This window comes from Oryzias latipes, chromosome 4, assembly GCF_053564925.1.
Source record: "Oryzias latipes strain Hd-rR chromosome 4, Olatipes_Hd-rR_3.1".
NCBI classification, from domain to species: Eukaryota; Metazoa; Chordata; class Actinopteri; order Beloniformes; family Adrianichthyidae; genus Oryzias; species Oryzias latipes.
Genome location: NC_136240.1, coordinates 18,700,392 through 18,706,681, shown reverse-complemented (window position 1 = coordinate 18,706,681; position 6,290 = coordinate 18,700,392).

Here is a 6,290-nt window from a genome sequence, read left to right as displayed (position 1 = left end):
CTCCCAACCCAAAACCAAATCAACTCCTATTTTTCTATATTTCTGGGAGAGGAGCACAAATCAGCTGGCAGCGCAGGACTGTAGAAATGCAGAGAACAAACAAACAAAAAAAGGAAAATATCTCTGTACAGGTAACATTTGTAAATATTTGTAAAAAGAGAAGGATTTTACCTGTTTGACTTTGACCTGTCTTGTTTTCTGTTTGAGATCTGTGTTATTTGTTATTTTACTTTTTTCATTTTTTTAATTCAATCGAGGCTCAACTTCATACAATTTGACTTCCTTTTAGAAGACAGAAATTATCTGAAAATAGACTGTTTATAATGGAAAACCAATATATGTAATTCAATGTCGCAATATTGTGTTGTAAATCGAATTTATTTGTAAATAAATTCAAGGGGAAAAACACATTTTGTTTGATAAAATTTTATACATTTTGAGGGGGAAAAAAAACCAACAACAGTAAAATACAAAGAGACAGCCAAAATTAAATGTATATCTTAATTCCAAAATAAAACAAAACATGTTAGCTGGTTTAAAAAAATGTGTACGTTCAAAATGTCTTGGTGCTTTTTTGTCTTTCAAAAATTCTATATTTTTCAATCTTATTTTTATTCTTTATAGTTAATTTATGCCATAAATACTGTCTAGGAATAAAATAAAATATTTTTTCTGATCACAACAGTTTTTGTGGTTTCCCTGTGATTTGAAACTAAGCAGTTTTTTATACTAGTTTTTGATTTTTTTTAATCCAAATGATTTTGTTAAATGCGTATAAATACATATAGTGCCATTTTTTTACAACATATTATTGGATTCGGAATAATGTTAGAATTTAAAACAACGTCTCGTCAGTCCGTTTATTTCAAAATACATGATGGAAAAAAATAATTTATTAATGATAAAATATACATTTTTATTTTATTTTATCCTGTTTGGGGGAAAAAATATTTTTGCTCTGATCATTTTATAATCCCAGACCGGAGGTCGGACTCGTTTTAATTCACTAACACATCAGTGCTGTCTCGTTTTCAGGATATTCTGCGGCATGGCAACTATAAAGGTAACAGTTTCGCAGTTGTGTCTGGTTAATCACTTAATCACTTAATATACAAACAGCAAATGGTGAGTGTGTGTGAGCGGGATTTTTGGGCGCTATATTTATCCGATCCCCATGGGAAAGAGAAAGCGGCTCCCTCCGCCTGCGCTCACTGTCAGACACCGGAGAAGGTGCTGATGATGCAAAGGGATTCTCCAGTGTCACCCTGGCATTTCGGAATTCTTTCTTTTTATGGGGCCACCGTTGTTAAGGTTGTTGTGTCTCATTATTTCAGGGTGATTGGCTCATTTTGGATTAATATTTGAAAAATTATGACTGTGTTTTTATTTGGGAAAACTCTAAAAGGAGACTAAACGCTTCTAATAATAATAAAAAAAATGACTAAATGTAGCATATTTTCCTTTTTTTTTTGGAGCTCAAATGCCATTCTCACTCGTGCGCAAAAAGGAAATTCCCGTGCTCACCTCGTCTAAGTTCTGCAGCAGACATTAAATTCAAACCGCTAGGGGGCGTATTTGAACACCTCAGAAAAAATAATTATTTTAATCTGAAAAATATCTAGACAACATTTATGAGATTGATTGAAATTTCAATTTGGCTGCTGTATCATTTGTACGAATGGCACAGGTGATGTGTTAACATTTATGCTCTATTTGAGGGAAGGATTTGAAAATAGCTCCAAAATGAAAATAGCTCCAAAAATAAATAAATAAAAGGTGAAATTGCTGACCCCACGACCTTTTTTCTCCTATGGCACGACACAAAAAGTAGAAAATAAAAACGTTTATATATGCATCTTAACCCCTGGAAGTGATGTTCTTTACTCAGGATAAGGAGGGAACAAAGAATTAAAAAATTACATAGGTGTTTTTACAAAGGATTGTGCGCAGGTGCAGAGAATTGGTTCCCACAGTTCTAGCAAACAGCTTAAATGGGCTTGTCTCCATCAACAACAGTCTGTGGAGCTCAAAGTTCATGCAGAACAGTTGACTCCTCAGTGAGCAGCTGGAGCTTTTTTATGCTAATTTGGAAAGAGCTAGAAATCTGTCTCCAACACACAAGATACATATTTTAAATTGTATGTGTCTTAAATTATTGATTAGTGATCATTTTTGCATAAAAAACAGTTACAAAGTTTGAAAAACAAGTGAAAAAACGAAATTTAATACTTTTCAAATGCAAAAAAACTGAAGGTTTGTAATTGTTAACTATTTGGTTTTGTCTATATTCTCTTTTAATGCACTTAATAAGTAGTTAATATAACAAATGGGCTGCAAACATTTTACCAACTTAAAAACGGACAAATTGAAAGTGACCTCAGTCAGAATCTTTTGTGTATCGAAGACAAAATCAGCTATTTTTCAATCAGCAGTTTTTTTCCCCTCCATGTTGGCTCACAGCTGATGCTCCTCATCAGCACTATTGATTTACCTCAAACCTCATAGAAGTTATTTATGTTTATAGCACTTTTCTCAATTAAGTTACAATTTTAGGTGCCTGAACCCAGAGAAACACATTATTTCAATGATTTGCAATGTAAACTGGGATGTATTGAAAATGTGGGTGCAACGATTAATCTTAATAGTGATTCGATTCATATCATTATTGGTGGTTGCTGATCCAATTCATTGTCGTTATTAGTTTGTTTTTAACAACCAAATTCGATCCGATTTACTTACCTAAAATTAATCCAAAACATCTTTAGCCAAAAAATTGGTGTGACTGAACAGTGCAGGTGAAGTTTTCCAGATTCCTCATATTTCTTGCAAGATAATCAAGTGCAAATGAAATATGTGTACAAACAACCAAGAAGAAATGGCAAATCTATTCACATTTTAATTTCATAATGTTTAGCCCACTGTTTTTTCACGTAAAAAAAATCCAAACAGAACAATATTAGAACATTCTACCACACTGTATGGACACATGTCTTTGCTAAATTTAAAGTGTTTCCACACGTTGCACTGGAATAATGGCTTGATCAGTTTTTGCTGCATCACACGAGTGTTGTCCCCTGTGATGCATTTTGTTGTTTTTATGTTATAGTAAAATAGATCTACTGTGCCTAAAGTATTTTCCACTATCGATTATAATGGATTTATTTCATTTTTAAACAATTTTATAATGGACTAGGTTGATTTGATTAACAACTTATCTCAGTCAGATCAATCTGGTTCAATTGTAGGAATATAAATCGATTCATTGATTAAGTCGATTAATCGTTACACTAATTAAAAAGCAATGCTGAGTAAAACTGTCAGCTTGACAGTAAAGGATAAGTAAATAAGTTCTAAGAAACCTACTGGGAGGTTAGTCTGACAAAGTTAAAAAGCTTTTGATCCAACACTCTGATCCAATGGTTTTATAAGTAAAACTTCACTTATCTGCTGTTTTAAACACCGTTCCCCTACAGTGTTGTAATCACCAAATGCTGTGTTTTTTAATCAAATAATTTTTGAATCATTTGTAATTGTTAAGCAGAAATACTCTGTAAATATTTCTAAAAATTGATGGATGAGAATAAGTTGCGCTTTAACTCATCACCTTTGGATCAAATTTGGAAATTTGCAACTTTATTGTCATGAAACGCACTGATTCCAAACTATCACATGATCAAAGGACAAAGAAAGGATTTCTTTGTTATCACAATTCATAAAGTACACCACACAACCTGAAGAATCAAGAAGCGAGAAGAAAGCAAGCAAACAAGGTCCAGGCCTCCATATAATGTAGGTCATCCTCCACCCCAAGCTATAGCTCTTCCTGTGCAGAGAATACAGACAGTAAATGTAGGTACAGCAGGTGCTGAATATTTAAAAAGGCATAGAGATGAAGCAGTAAATGACAGACTAAAACTGGCGTGGCCGGGCATTAATAACTAATGGGTAGCGGTGAGTTATAGGCTGTAGCCATTGTAATGAAAGTGTCATTGCAAATCAGCAGTTGTCCAAGGTTATTATTATTTATGCATAATTGATGGCAACATCACAAGGAACATGTCTCATCCAACAAATCCTGACACCTTGGTAGCAAAGATGATGGTGTCAACAGAAGAAAAGGTCACTGAGGAGAAAATGGCCCTGGGCTGAAATTTACATTGTGAGGGGAGGAATGTACCAACTTCTGTGTACAAACTGCTACAAGTAGTTACACATAAGACTGCTTGTCGTCCTCTGCCATGAGTGATAAATGTTGCAAGTGGGATCTCTGTAAGTTCCAATAAAGAACACAGTTTATAAAAATGGAGTCATGAGTAAGGTTCACCTGATTACCTTTATTTTTACCTTGTTATGCTATTTTTTTCACAAGAATATTATCCCTTCTTTAATGTTTCTCTATAAGAATTATATTTTTGATGGTTTCAAAGTAATGGAGAGCACCTTCATTTTTAGTATTATCAAGAAGTTAGGCACCACTGTCCTCATTGCATAGAAATTCTGTTACATCCTCACAGCTCCACACTCTGCCACCTATCCTATAAAATGATGTTTCCACATACAGTGTTTGAATGAAAATACAAGTGTTTTTCATTGATATTCAAAGTACTCCCAATAATCATTTGGAAAAAAGTTGAGTTGTCCGTCAAAAAAGATTGACTCAACGTTTCTGGCTAAAGTTACAGAGGGGAAAAAAGTATTTAGTCAGCCACTAGTTGTGCAAGTTCTCCTTCCTAAAAAGATGAGAGAGGCCTGTAATTTTCATCAAAGGCATACCTCAAAAATGACAGACAAAATGAAATCTTCTATGGCATTTCTAATGGAAGGATTTTTCACTCAAAATCTGACAATACATGGCCCCATTCATTCTTTCCTTTACACGGATCAGTTGTCCTGGTCCCTTTGCTGAATAACAGCCCCAAAGCATGATGCTTCCACCTCCATGCTTTACAGTAGGTCTGGTGTTCTTTGGATACTACTTAGTATTATTTATCCTCCAAATACGATGAGTAGAATTCTTACCAAATAGTTCTATTTTGCTAAAAAACTTCAGACAGGCCTGCACATGTACTGGCTTTAGCAGGGGGACACGTCTGGCACTGCAGGATTTGAGTCCCTGCTGCGTAAGGTGTTACTGATGGCAGTCTTTGTTACTTTGGTCCCAGCTCTCTGCAGGCCATTCACTAGGTCCCACCATGTGGTTCTGGGATTTTTGCTCACTGTTCTTGTGATCATTTTGACCCCACAGGGTGAGATCTTATGGGGAGCCCCAGATGGAGGGAGGTTTTAAGTGGTCTTGTATGTCTTCCATTTCCTAATAATTGTTCCCACAGTGGATTTCTTCACATTAAGCTTCTTACCTATTGCAGATTCAGTCTTCCCAGCCTGGTGCAGGTCAACAATTTGGTTTCTGGTTTCCTTAGACAGCTCTTTGACCTTGGCCATAGTGGGGTTTGGAGTGTGACTGTTTGAGGTTGTGGACAGGTGTCTTTTATATAGATAACAAGTTCAAACAGGTGTCATTTATACAGGTAATGAGTGGAGGACAGAGGATCCTCTTACAGAAGAAGTTACAGATCTGTCAGAGCCAGAAATCAGGCTTGTTTGTTGGTCACCAAATACTTATTTTCTCACCATAATTTGCAAATAAATTCTTTAAAAATCAGACAATGTGATTTAATGTATTTTCTTTCTCACTTTATCTCTCATATTTGAGGTATACCTATGATAAAAAATTATAGGCCTCTCTTGTCTTTTTAAGTGGGAGAACTTGTGCAATTTGTCGCTGACTAAATATTTTTTTGCCCCATTGTAACTGCATTTAAAATAAATTTTTGGATTTTGATTTGGAAATGGTTTGTTTCAAGCAAACAAAATTAAAACTAAAACTAAACAAACAGCAGAAATATACATCTATACACGAAATTTATGATAATTAGTTGTGAGATTGAGTGGGGAATACATTAACATACACACTCATACATCCACATACATGTAAACAACTCACTTGTTATTCTTAATCATGAATAGACACATACAGAATATGACACGTGAGACTATTAAAGGAGTTTATTTAATTGTTTTATTGATTTGAAACAATAATTGAATAATCTGTTTCTTGGAATTGCAAACAACACATTTGTCTTGCAGCAAGTTGAACTATATTTATGATTGGTGGTGGTGACTTCAATGTAAAAGTAGCATTTTCATAAGTTATTTCCAATAAACATGTTTTATGATTTGCATGACAATGTGTTTTGCTGCTTAAACTTTTCAGCGCCAATCTGTCAAAA